Source organism: Periplaneta americana, chromosome 1, assembly GCF_040183065.1.
Source record: "Periplaneta americana isolate PAMFEO1 chromosome 1, P.americana_PAMFEO1_priV1, whole genome shotgun sequence".
In the NCBI taxonomy this organism is placed as follows: domain Eukaryota; kingdom Metazoa; phylum Arthropoda; class Insecta; order Blattodea; family Blattidae; genus Periplaneta; species Periplaneta americana.
Window position 1 is genome coordinate 53,734,346 of NC_091117.1, and position 14,382 is coordinate 53,748,727.

Below are 14,382 nucleotides of genomic sequence, written 5' to 3' on the forward strand. Positions count from 1 at the left end.
AACATAATTTCGTTTTCACCAGATTACCAGAATGTGAAGAAAAAAATTCTGCTTCCTCTTAGTACGTATATTCATTGAATTTGTAAGGAAACAAAAGCGAAATATCACTGGACTCGCATTCGGGAGGTCCTGGGTTCAAATCCCGGGGCTGACCAATATAATTGAGGTTTTTAGTTATTTCCTCGATCATTAAAATAACTAGGAATCTAGTTATATTCCTAGCTATTTAAAAGGTAAATTCAGAATTTTTCCAATTTCCGCTACAAATGGTCCAAATAGGTCTAATGTTTCGCAAGATCTCAATCCCTATCACAGATCGATTATTTAATCCTGACAGTTCAGCGACGCGAAACAGGGGAAGTAATAGGAGTAGTGGGGAGAGCTCAGGAGTAGAGATAAGGGCGAGCGGTCGGTAAAGGAATGCAGTACAGCTTAATTGTACTAGAAACATACCGCTCTACCGCACGCATGACATCCGATCGCTACGAAGGCAGCAACCGAGTGACTAACCCAAACACCCCTTGGCGTAACTAAATGGATAAGTAATCGTAATTTTATCTGGCGGATTGGCCAACAGGTGGCAGCAATCCAATGTATTAACAGTCTTAAAAAAGTTTTGTCTATAAATAAAACCTAAAATTGGGGGGGGGAGGGAGGTGAAATTAATTAGAAAAGCACCTCTGGACGCAAGACTGGTTTCATAATGTCGGCGAGTCGAAATGATTACGTTTTCATCTACGTGTAGCGAAAATAGCTACGAAGTACTAATTGTGTGAGAAAAGAGTTACTACATAAATGTGTTAAATTCTTTGTACTGATTAGTGAATGTAAATGCGCATCTAACAGTAGAAGCAACAAACTGCACATAACTGAAAGCGCAATTACAGATGAATCTAAAATTAAGTTTAAAAATGTCAGTTGATCCGTACACAGTTTAGCATAGTGTCTGCTGAAATTCTACATCTCGGGTCCAGTTTTTAAACGTTACATTCGTTGTGATAGCGCTGTGGTGTTACTTATTGATGGTATCAGTATCAAAGACACAGAGAGAAACGCTAGACAAGGTTAATAACTTCGTAAAGCTTGTTTTATTTTGGAAAACCAGCCTAATAATGTGTGTTAGTAATGACTAAGTTTTAAAGATGATGTGAACTCTGAATTCTAAACGTTTTTATGTCCCCGTGGAGAGAATGCTAAAAGTTCATTGTCTTGAAAAAATAGCTTGTAGAAATATGACCTCTTTACAAAGTTTTGAATAAACAGTTTTATGTCTCAAGGACTGATGTAGAATTATTGTAGAGCATAGATGTCCAATTGTAACTCTACGAGGTAACCCCTGGCGTAAGCAACACGCAGCGCATAGGCCTATTCTTTAAGGTCGTTTTTCCTATTTTATATGGAAAGTTATTGACCTTAGCAGAGCATGCTTGACGTGCAATATCTCCCGGTTCTATAGGCGTTTGGACACCCTTGATGTAGTTTTACGATTAGAATTAAAGACAACTATTGCCTCTATTGTCAGGGTATTAAGATAATTTTCGTGATATATGAACAGAGAAGAATTAAATAATTTAAAAAGTAGCAAAATACCTGACAAAAATTCCACAAGCTGATGACGATTATTTTAAAATATTACATTTTGAGCCTTCCATATAATCTTGTGATAGGAGAAAGTGGACATTTTCTAAACTAAATAAATACAGTAATTATAATCTTTTAAATTACCAAGAGGACAGCTGTTTCAGTAACATCCATCTAATTTTAGACGCAAATTCTGGGCAGTACTTGTAGTAATTTTCATTATTGGTTCGTGGGTGGTTATTTCACATATATTAAACTCGTCGCTCGTCAGGAAACAAACGAATAATTACCGGTAACTTAAAAACTAACTATGAAACCTAAATTAAGGTAAGTACGACCATCTGCAATAACATCTACATTCACACGATTCCATGTGTTTGACTCTCTGAAAGGACAAAGTCTCCGATGTGGTAATGTTTTTTCATTCCTCCTGAAACTCTTTAAAAATAAGTAGCTATAGCGAGTAATTTGTAATTTACACAATGTTGTTATTTTTACTTATTTGAATTTTGTACGAAATCACGTTATCATCTTCCTATATAAAGACCTCTGAATTCCAAGGAAAACAACTAACACAATATGCATATCTAGCCAAGAGCAATGTTGCGTGTCACAACTCCTATTATAGCCCAGCAGTGAAGAGGTGGCTTGTATAATACGACGAAATGAAGTCTACAGAGCAGCAGAACAAAATTTTCGTATTTAGATGTAACGATAACAAAAAACATGGTACGAATGGCAAGGAAATGCTATGGAAGGAGTCCAATGAGAGAGTCTGAACCAGTTCCAGACTCCTCTTCTTTTAAGTATCACTCTTATAAAGATTAAAACACATCATAAACCACATTTCTCAGAACAGTTGAATGCACTTTGCTAGAGCACAGAAGAAATTACACGAAATTCTGTAGAAATCAGAAATCGTACTCGTTATCGACTAAATCAATATATACAAGCACAACTGATACAAAATATTACAAAAATGAATCATTACAAATTATCTTTATCAATTTTTTTAACTACCGACCGGGAGGAAAAACGAAGACAATCTCATAAATATGACAGACATTAATGTTTTCGTCGGAATGTATCATCTGGACTAGCATTCATAAAGGATTATGATTAGGTTTGTCTTTTGATTTGCGGCTGAAGAAGCTGTAACTCATAGATGCTCAGGATAGGGTAAGGATGAGCAATACCGCAATATACAAGTGTAAAAAAGTTTTGAATATTATTCGTATTCTTAACGAATGTTAGTGATTTTTCTATTATTATTATTATTATTATTATTATTATTATTATTATTATTATTATTATTATTATTATTTTCTTGTTTAGAATTATAGCTTACTGCGTAAAAATTAATATGGTATGAAATTGAAAAAAATGTCTGTTACACCTCAAATACCCACATAATATTTTTCTCTAAAACACGGACATAATATTACTTCATTTATTTCTAACAATTTCTGTATGTAATATTTTATGATAAAACTAAAAATATTACAAATAATATTCAACACATTTTATATTTCATAAATTATCAAGAAAAAGGCAATAAAACCAATATGGCTATTTTATTACATTAGTCATCACCAGGGAACGGATTTATATGGACTAAAAATATATGAAATATGTAAATATATATGTAGTTATTTTTACCAAAATATGGAATTAAATATGGATTTTTACCAAAATATGGAATTAAATATGGACTTAAAATTATAAAAAAATGACTATGTACGTTAAATATTGGTACATTTTAATCAAACTAAACAAAAAATATAATGGACGTACCTTATCTTCCAATGTAGTTTCAACAAAACACAATTTTTATTGTCTGTTACCATAACAATAGGTTACAAACATTTCTTTCAAGTGCTGAAAAGTGAATCTTCTTCTATTGTCTCTGAGGATAGATTTATACTGACTAAAAGAGCGTTCGACGTCACAAGAAGTAACTGGTACATAATTCAATTTCACAATGTCTGCTGGGGATAAGTCCAAGTTAATCTTCACTGTTGATTCACCACTCATCACAGCAACAACCTTTTGTAGTTCTTCATATCCAGGGTTTTTTGAAAGTACAGTGTCCACCTTAGCTCTTACTGCATCTGCAACTTTACCTCTACCACGATTCAGTTGTTCCACAGTACTATTTATAATTTCAAAACTTTCAGATAGTGAAAGGTGCCTATTTTGGAGACTTTTGAGCGTTTTTATGATGCATGAAAATGTATGCTGAATGTGAGCTAAGTCATTCTTCACACTTATGTCACAGGTAACTGTTTTCGCAGTATCAATTGAGACTGCATCTTCAGAGTCCAATGCAAGGAGAACATTGTTAATAGAGTCTATATGTTCGGCATAATATTCAACTGCTTCTAGCCATGTACCCCATCTAGTTAAAATTGGCTTTGGTGGCAATGGAATTTCAGGGTACATTTCTTTCAACACGTTAACTCTACTGGGAGCTTTGAGAAATACTTTTTTCACTGATGAAATCAACAAATCTACTTTAGGGAAATTGTCTCTGACCACTTCTGCCACACGATGAAATGCATGCGCCACACAAGTAAAATGAGTCAATTTAGGATATACAACAGATAATGCTTGTCCAGCTTTGACCATATAAGGGGCAGCATCGCTAATAAAGAATAACACATTATCGTACATAATACCCTTTGGCCACAGGATACCCATAGCTTCGTTGAACAGTTTAACTATAGTTTTGTTATTGCACTTTTCTAGAACATCACAATGTAAAAGAATTCGTTCAGAATATTGTTCACTTAACAAACCGATAACTACATTACCAACAAGTCTACCTTCTTTGTCGGGAGTCTCATCAATGGAAACCCAAATTGAACTATCTTTAATTTCATCTCTTATCTTCTGTATTGTCTCATCGTAGATGGATGGAGCATACGTCTTCCTAAGTGTTGACTCATCCGGGATTGTATGTTGAGTATATTTTTCAAGGAATTCCCTGAAGACCTTATTCTTTAGTTTGTAGAGAGGAATATCAGCAGAGATGAGAGAACGGCACAGGTCGATGTTAAACTCAGATCTTACATTCGATGTTGTTGGTTGTGTTAAAAACAATTGTCTCTGCTTGGAATTTAGTTGTTTGTTGGCCTGATGTTTACTAGTTGTAATGTGTTGTTGCACCAGGAACTTTTGTGTAGATGATACTGCACACTGACACAAATTACAAAATAATATTTTATTGTCAGTTGATAAACCATCTTCTTTAAATTCTGAAATGTAACTTGTTAGTTTTGATTTTAAATTGACTGAATGACGTACTTTTGGCATATTTACCGTCTTTATAGTATGATTTACAAAACTGAACCTATGTGTACTCTGACTGGCATTTAACTGTTGAGCTGCACAACTGAAGTCTGTTAAAAATTTTAAATTAAATTAATACAGTTTTGTAACTTACTTTCCCATTGTTGATAGGACTGCTAATTTTCAAATAACTCTGATTACTGAACATGTGTTTAAATCTCTATTGTTGAAATGTATTTTTAAAAGTTAATGGAATTTTGTTTTGTTTTATTGTTAAACCTAATATAATATGGACTGTTTTATATGAAATATGGAAAATATATGGAAATTAACGAAAATATGTACTAAACTCTAAAATATGGAAAAATATGGAAAATAAAAGTAGGATTTTTCAACCCTACACATTGTGAAACATAAAGATAATGCAAAATATAAATTATATTAGCTTTATAAGTAAATATGTATTTACATATAAATCCTTTCCCTGGTCATCACTATTACTGAACCACTAGACAAGCTCAACATATTTCCTACTATCATATGATGGTGAGTAATACAAAGTGATCTGGTTGGACGTGGATAAAATGAAATAGTTGTGAATCGTGAGTGCATGATGAATATTCCCCCCCCCCAAAAAAAAATCCAGAGATATTTATAGACACTACAATGTTTAGGGATATTTCAGAAAGCTGAACGCATGCGCTGTGGGATTACACTAACATTTTTTTTCCCTCTTAACTACTAAGGTATTAAATTAAACATTCTTTCTGAAGAAAAAGGAATATATATATATATATATATATATATATATATATATACATACGAGAAAGTGTATGATACCGGAAAGGTATGATAATAAAAAATTGACAACAATCCGTTCTGAATGAAGTATATTTTAGTGCCAGTAAAACTAAAAGATTTTACGGACAGAGGAAAATACAAATTTTCTCAAATGATCGAAATTAACTTGGTTAACAGTATGAAATAAAACACAAAATCATTTGAGTACAAAGAGACAACTGTTAAGAGAAGTAAAGAGAGAGCAAGTCCGCATCAAGTTTGTGATAATTACGAAACTACATTTATTACGAATGGAGAAGCTATACAAATATAACCGTGAAACGTAAACTCCAGGCACACTTAAGGGGTATGTTCACCTTTCGTTAGCAAACATTTAGTAAAATTTGAAATTTAATTTCTACATATCCGGAATTAATTTTGTGCTAGAATTTGAAAGTGATTAAACAGTATTTCTAGATTAATAAACAATTTTTAGAACCTAAAAAAACTTTTTTGTTAAAGTCAGTTATATTTTTAAATTGGGGAAGGAGGGTGCAATTTGTGCAAGAAAAATTGGTTTCTCTGATATCTTGTATAATTTTGAATATTTTGTAATGCTTTCTTCTCTGTTTTGTTCACAATGACTGCGTTAACAAAGTCTGCCCTTATAACTTCAATATATAAATATTTTTGGTGAGTTTTGTGCTATGAATTATAAAATTATTTTTAATAAAGAATTATTAATGAAATAAGATTGAAATGATAAAACAATGCTAAAGGTAGGATTTGTTCTTCGGTATGAAATATACTTGCACGCATAATTTCATAAATGTATCTAAAAACATGCGGAAACGGATTTGGAAAATGTAAATGAGCGAGAAACTTATCGAAGATGAGAGCTTCTGTACATACAACGTGATTAAAAAAGGGTGGTGCAAAAGTAAAGTTGATTTATTCATAACTGAATGAACCTAACACAACTGTATTGACATGAAAAGACAGATTAACTGTCCAAGTTTTACCTCTACACTATACTCGTAAATGCTCAATGTGGTCCCCGTTCGTGATATGATAGATGTCGAAACGGTACTGTCCAGACTCGTGCCAGCATGTCCTCGAATATTGACTCCACTGTTTCTGTGATGCTTCGTCTCAGGTCATTCAGGTTCTGTGGCGTAGGGGGTGACATACACGAAGTCTTTGGTATATCCCAACAGAAAGAAGTCGCGAAGTTTTTGATCTGGCGATCACGGAGGGCGGAGACGATATTGGTGAATCGTTGTTCCCTGCACCGCTGATCCAATGTTATGGTAGCGAATCATTATGCTTCCGTAAGGGCGCAGTGCTATGGATTGTGACACCTGTAATTCCCTACTAGCCCCTTTTGTGGCCTTGCTAGGACTGCGTTGGTACACGGCTCGTATCCTGTTTACTGTCTCTTCCGAAGTCTGTGGACGGCCCGGACTTTTCCCCAAGACAAACATTCATTGGTTTCGATTTGCCTGACCAACGTGCATCCTTAGCAAATGTAGTCCTAAAACTTCGTTGTATCTCGTTCGTGCAAATTCCATGATGCAAAACGCTTTCTCTTATTTGAATGAATAAATGAATGAATGAAAGAGAGAGAAATGGAAGGAAAAACTTAAAGGTACGGTACGTGAAAACGTTCCTTGCAAGAGAATTCTAGCTGTGTAAAACTGAATATGTGAGCTCCAAGCCTGTTGGCCACTTGTCTCACTTCAGGTTTCACTGCTCCACTGAAGGAGCGCTAGAAAATTTCGAGGGGGAAAGGGGGAGAAGTACAGCGAGCTGACCAAGAGGAGATAGAAACGCGAAGGTACCGACAAAGAGGAGAAGTGGTCGAAGTACTGTATAGGCAAAGAAACGGTAATAGTCAATTTGGATGTTTAAAGATTCGACCGCGTAGGATTTAATCATCTTAACAGTAATAGCCAATTGGCTCTTTGATGAGTCCATCGATCTGTAAAATGGGACGATTAGATTCTGTTATAGCCGGAGTTAGATGTGATTAATTTTGAGCCGTTATCAAGGTCTGGGGAAGTGGATACAGGTCCGTGGCCCATTTCTTTTAGGGCTCATCCCGACATTTGTCTTAGTGCCTTAAGAAAACCACGGAAAAACCTTAGGCAGAATGAGTTGTCTCAATTTCAGAGACTAGTCAATTGGCTCTTAGGTAAAATGATTCTATGATTCGATGGATGTAGTCTAGTCAATTGGCTCAGATCAGGAGACTAACCAATTGGCTCTTTACTGCAACAGGGACAGAATGGATCTAGGATCTATAGCCCAAGTTAGAGTGAGGTCATTTCACAGCGGTTGCTTATTCGAGTAAATATATTAAAGCGTAAATTATTCATCTACCTAAATCTGGGTGTGACACCTGCCTCCCTGTCTTAAGAGATGTCGCCATTTTGTGTAGCACTACACTAAAACTCTGGTGGTGATGACATGTACTAGTAAATAAGAGCACAATAATGTGACACCTGTCGCCTTCATTATTTTCAATAATTGACCGTTTAACATTGCTGTCACTCTCGCTACAGATTTTTACTTTTTTTCACCATTCACCTTGTTATTTAAATGACCAAGTCAATTGACACAGTCACATGTCTTGGGTCATAACTCGATAAGTATTAGATATTTTAATTTTTTGCCATACTATTGAAGAAAATCCATTCAACAAAAAGAAAAAGAATTTTTTTTTTAGACTTCGAAAGGTGTATATGCCCCCTTAAAAATAATCATACATCGTGGTACTGACTGGCTCCTCCGTTAGCAGGTGCGATAAATATAAATAATACGTCGTCCTTTGTCCAGCATTTTCTGCTACATGCAACTCTGGCACGTCTCTGAACGTGATTGTGATTACATTCTACGCTCGAACCAGTTTACACAAATTACTTATTTGTACTTTGCAATCCTTGGAAAGCACTGCTCTGAATCAATGAAGAGACCCAATGACAAACGAATGTTTACGCAGGGGAAATGATGATTAATTCTCGTACACGCTTCGAAACAATAACAATTCCAAGAGCATACACAGCAATAACACGTTGTACGACAAGAAATGAAATGTGGGACGAAGAGGAATTCGATGAGACGATTGACATAAATACCATTTAGAGAAAAACAAAAATAGATGGCATGCATTATGTCATTTAACGACGCTACATCAACTGCGCTATTTTTATGTAAAATTTGTGATAGCGAGTTTTAATTTTATTACATTAATCAAAGAATTCGCCACGGGATTGCCCGACATTAGCCCCACAGTTGAGGAAAATCTCGAACAAAACCCAACCAGGTAACAAACCCAAACGGAATTCGAATCCTCGCCCTCGCCCGAAGCTACTCCGGTGTCATGAAGGTGATACATACTTATTACCTTCCTGCTTACATTTAATTTTTGAAAACTATGATTACGATAAATAATCATTTAACGTGTATCTAGATAAATGTACATTTTCCGCGATGCACGCAGAAGCTCTTTTATTCCAAAACGTAACACACCTTTCATAAATTTAAGGGGGAATTTTCACCGCTATGGAGTAACGGTTAGCACGTCTGACTATGAAACGAGCGGACCCGGGTTCAAATTCCGGTTGGAAAAGTTACAGGTTGGAATTTTTCCGGGGTTTTCTCTCAACCAATTGAAGCAGAATTGTCGGGTAACTTTCAGCGTTGGACCTCGGACTCATTTCGCCATCATTAATCTACATATCAGCATCAGTAGCCATACAATATACCGACTTAAGTTCACGGTGCGGCGTGCTGTAATTGTACAAAAGCGCGGTTGTTCGGCTACCCAGACATTCACAGAATAGGAGTGGTAAGCACAATAAGCCTCAGGCTGCAGTGCAAGCCTCCGGGTCCCTCCCCCGTACAAGAAAGAGAGAAAAAAAAGGGGGGATATGTCAATGAAAATGGTCAAAAATTAGATCAGAAAGTACCCCAAAATAATGCAATAGTGCCACATCACTTATCTTTATAATCCTAAACTTTACACTTCATTTTTCGAAAGTTACATTTTTTTTTATAAGAATGTACCCATAACTCACAAATTAAACTGAAATTCTGAACACTTGCTTACCTTTGTATATGCTTTACTTAAATCTCAGGCAAATCTTTATAGTTAGTATATTTTTCAACTTGCACAACATTTGTTACAGAGAAGAACAATTTTTGGAAAATCATTTTTAAAATTATATAATCATATTGTCATAGAAAAAATCATGACAAGCAATTACTTGACTACACATGAAGTAAGAACGTATAAAATGGTCATTTAGTTGCCTTAATTGCTTTTTTGTAAAAATGGTACACGAGTAAAATGAAATTTATTAAAACCCAGTAAGCCATGTTTGTCAAAATATTTGTCCAGTTTTCATATAAAAATTATCATACATGCTTCACATGTTACTTGCATCATATCCAAATTTCATAACGTTATGGCACAAACTAATGGAGTTATGAAAATTTTAGCAATGTATTGCACTTTCATTTACATCTCTCCTTAAACAGTACGGTTTAAGTATAAAATAGTATATAAGTCTAAATATGCGGTTACATATTACAGTATAAATGTAACTACAAACATTTATCAATATTTAAATATGAATATTAAAAGGTTTCATGGTTTATATTAGACTTACAGATATATAAATTACTCGTGAAATACTGTAGAAGTAAATGTCTTCTCCAGTCGTTCTTGAAGCTCTAAACAACATTCTAATCCTCGCATTCAACTGCGTGTGCATGGGGAGAATTTTAGTGAATTATACAACCTTTTTCAGTAACATTCTTAGACTCCGGGCGCACCAAATTACTGCAGCGAAAATCGAATACAGATTTGAGAATACATTTGTGATTTCCTCCATATGTTTGTTTAGTCAACTGCTCGAAGACAGGTCTGAATCTTACAAGTGATACCAACAGGCACCACTTATGAGGCAACTAGGCCAGGAGATAATGGGGTAGGGTGGCCAGTTCCTCCACTGCATACATCGCCAATTAGCTACATTTACACTAATCACATTTCAGATGCATACAATTATTGTTCTTCCTCTGACACCTAACGTCAAGTGAGATGTACTGCTCGATAATAGATGTACGTATCAGTCGAACCTCAATCAGAGGCATTCGCCCATATATATATATATATATATATATATATATATATATATATATATATATATATATTCTTTGTAATAACAAAGTTATGGATATCTCACCGAATCATCAAATTTTTGTATGTTCATTCATAGTTTTCTACCGAAGGCCAAGTCCTTCACTGCAAACCCAGCATTCTCCATACTTCCCTCTTTCCGCCATCCTCTTCATCTCCGCATACGATCCATATATCTTACTGTTGTCTATTATCTTACCTTATTAACGGCACATAAAAGAAAACCGTTAAATGTTTGAAATTCTAAATTTCTCGTGAACTTCTTGCGACAAAAACATAAATTTCAGACTACTCGGAAATAAATGATAATGGAAGAGGGAAGAAAGACGCAAATATAATTTTCAATGCATATGATTTTCATTTAGTCATTTGACTAATTGACATTTCATTTGTATTTACACTTGTATCTTGCATTTGTATCTGTTTTTATCTCTTTCATGTTATCTCCAATTTTATGTTCTAAGCAAATATTTGTGCTGTCTATTGTAAGTGCGGCTTTGCCTTGTTATAGACATAAATAAATAAATATGTGACCTTGAAAACTGTAGACCACCTGATTCGATTTATCTTAAAAGGGTTCAAGCGTGGCTTACATACTCATTTACCGAGTCTTACAACAGTAGGTGGTGGTCGACAATGTGAAACATTTTAGATGAAACATGCCGAATACTCGCAATTTTAAGTTATAACATTTCACTCATTATACGAGTACTGTATATGTTAAATAACTCTTAAATAAATGGGTACAGTGTCATTTAAAAAATTCTGACTAAAATTTACGCATCATATTTGAACAGTGGTAGGTAACAGTTTTCAAGTTGCGATATCCAATTACGCCTTGTATGGTAGGCAGCTACTTGGACACGTATGTGATGCTTGTAATTTATAGATGTCAGGTTCGAGAAGTCCGCTTGGGCTCAAATCTTCTGCCGTTTGGAGCGTGCTTATACGGACGGCACTAGTCAGCATAAATAAGACCTCCAATTCAAGAGGTAAACTTTTAAGAGGATACTGAAGCGATTTTAAACCCAAGCCAAGGGTGGCAAAAATCGGATCTGTATCTCACGGTCCACAACCTGATTGATTATTACAGGTAACCATTATACAAACAATATTGTTACTAGTATTTTTCATATTACTCCCCAAAGGAGAGTAATGGTTTATCAGTTTAAAGGAAATGTAAACCACAATATACATAACACATATGGTTTTTTGGTTTGACGTATGGATATGAACTATAATGGTTAAACAATAGACTAAAAACCATTGGCAACGCATTTCCTCTGCTCTCCCATCTGTTCAAGTAACGGACTGTCTTCAATATTTAAACGTAACAGGTTTACCAACATCTAATCACTGATTAACTTAATAAACGTGACTAATTCAGTTACTGTACTCGTACTTTGTCTTCGACTGAAATCGGCTATACAAAAAGACAATTTTATAATAATAATAATAATAATAATAATAATAATAATAATAATAATAATAATAATAATAATAAGGTTATCAAACTGACAAATCCTGGAAATAATTGGTTTTCATATGTTTAAAATGTCAAATTGGCAACACTTATAACCAATTTCTTCCCATCATTCCCATCACAACATAACTAGCACACTCCGACCCAATGCAGCAAACTAAGAAACTTAAGATGAAAGCAAGATTTTTATGAATACATAAAACAAAAATCGCATTCCACACCAAGTGGTTCACATTTTATGTACAGCAGTGTATACTCATTTAATATTCTTTATATTATAAAATTACAGCCACACTGGTTTAGTCGTCAGTACGCCGACTGCGCAACATGTGGACCTGGGTTTCAGTTACCAGCTAAGCCCTTCGGTTTTAGAATCTGGAAAGAACGCCTACAGTATCGTGCATTACTTCAGACACTCCTGAATGCCCTTAATCATTAATAGGTACATCAACCTTGGTGTTAGTTTACGCTTTAAAAGAAGCTTCAAATAGATTCTTCACGACAGTTGATTCATTCGTTTACGGTGACTTCATCCCACGTAGAGCGAGTGACATAAACCGCAGCTGAGTAATAAAAGAAAAATTCTTAAAGCACTTGATTATCAACTGTAAACAGAGTGCTCATTCAATAACATAACATGGGAGAACAAAGAAATACCTGTGAAATGAATGTCAGTCCGATTGTTCATTGTTTCGTGCGCAGCTGTTCTTAAGAAATAGACGTGTTTTGTATCAGTAGGTCAATGAAATAAATTCATTCTGTATGCCATCTTAACACGCTATTTTTGTTTAACAATTGTCACATATATTCTGTTAGAGAGTCCGTCACGAAACAATTTATATTTTTTTTCTGTGCCTTTTCTGACACAAAAAAACACAGAGAGAGAGGGAGAGAGAGAGAGAGAGAGAGAGAGAGACTACCGTGTATAAAATGAAAAATGGAAAAGTGGGGGTGAAGCGAATGTGTCATCTGTCCTTGTAAATTCCGAAACAATAAATTTTACAGGCCTGTTGTTACATAGAAGAGATTTAATCACAGTGTATTTATAACAATAACAGTGTTGTCTTCACTCTGTGGAACATAAGTCATTTCCTGCTAATCTATTGCGCCATAACTGCTGTTTCCCTAGAAGCTGTTAAGCTTATTATTCTTTACTAATTTGGACGATTTGTATTTAATAATAATTATATTTTAGTTATCATAATCGTCATAATTATCACTATCATCAACTTTAAGACCTGTGTTCTTTGGACCGTTCACAGCGATTAATTCAAGAGCTAGGAATTCAAACCGGAGATAGAAATTTCCCTCCTCATAAGGCAGATAACCAGAACCATGCGCGTCATTTTTATTTTTTTATTTTATTTATTTTTTTTTTGGTGTTGAATGAAGCATCAAATTTTCTCGAAAATGTCGAAAAATATGTTTGTCATTGTGTAATAAACCACCACATCTCCTCTATCAAATTTAGTTGGACGGTCACGACGCTAGAAGAAATTACAGGTGACTGCATTTCTGCCGAATTCCCGAGATATATTAAGGGGAGATTAACAGATATATACCGCCAATGTTAAATTTGCTTATGTAATCTTAACTAATGAAGATATCGACCATACTGAAATTTTTACAAGATAAAGTTAAACGATTTCTAAGCAAACTGATGCAGATTTATCAAGTATTACAAGTTGTAAAAACAATTTCATTTTTTAAAACAATATTGATTTTATTTCATTTCACGTAAAATATTTTTCCTGGTCAAACTACTAGACAAATCTTAATATGCGTCATTGTATTATTGTCAATATGTGTTGAAAATTTCACTCTTCTGTCATTATTTTATAGTTCGTGGGAAAATGGGGCATTTGAATAATAATAAAAAAAAACAAAATAAAATAATTATTTTAAAAAATTCAATTTTTTTACAACTTGTATTTCTGGATAAATCTGCGCCAGTTTCCGTAGAAACCTTGTTTGTATCTTTATCATGTGAAAATTTCATTACGATATCTCCACTAGTTGCTGAGATAATGGGTCATTAAAG

At 34.5% G+C, this 14,382-nt stretch overlaps 2 protein-coding genes across 5 annotated transcripts in view; one reads left to right on the forward strand and one right to left on the reverse strand.

Moving 5' to 3' along the window:
• Ubr3 (Ubr3 ubiquitin ligase) overlaps nt 1–14,382 on the reverse strand; it is a 196,580-nt gene that overhangs the window by 78,381 nt on the left and 103,817 nt on the right. The gene's annotated exons all lie outside the window — the stretch shown is intronic.
• The window catches only part of orion, an 84,194-nt gene that overhangs the window by 10,842 nt on the left and 58,970 nt on the right, over nt 1–14,382 (forward strand). The gene's annotated exons all lie outside the window — the stretch shown is intronic.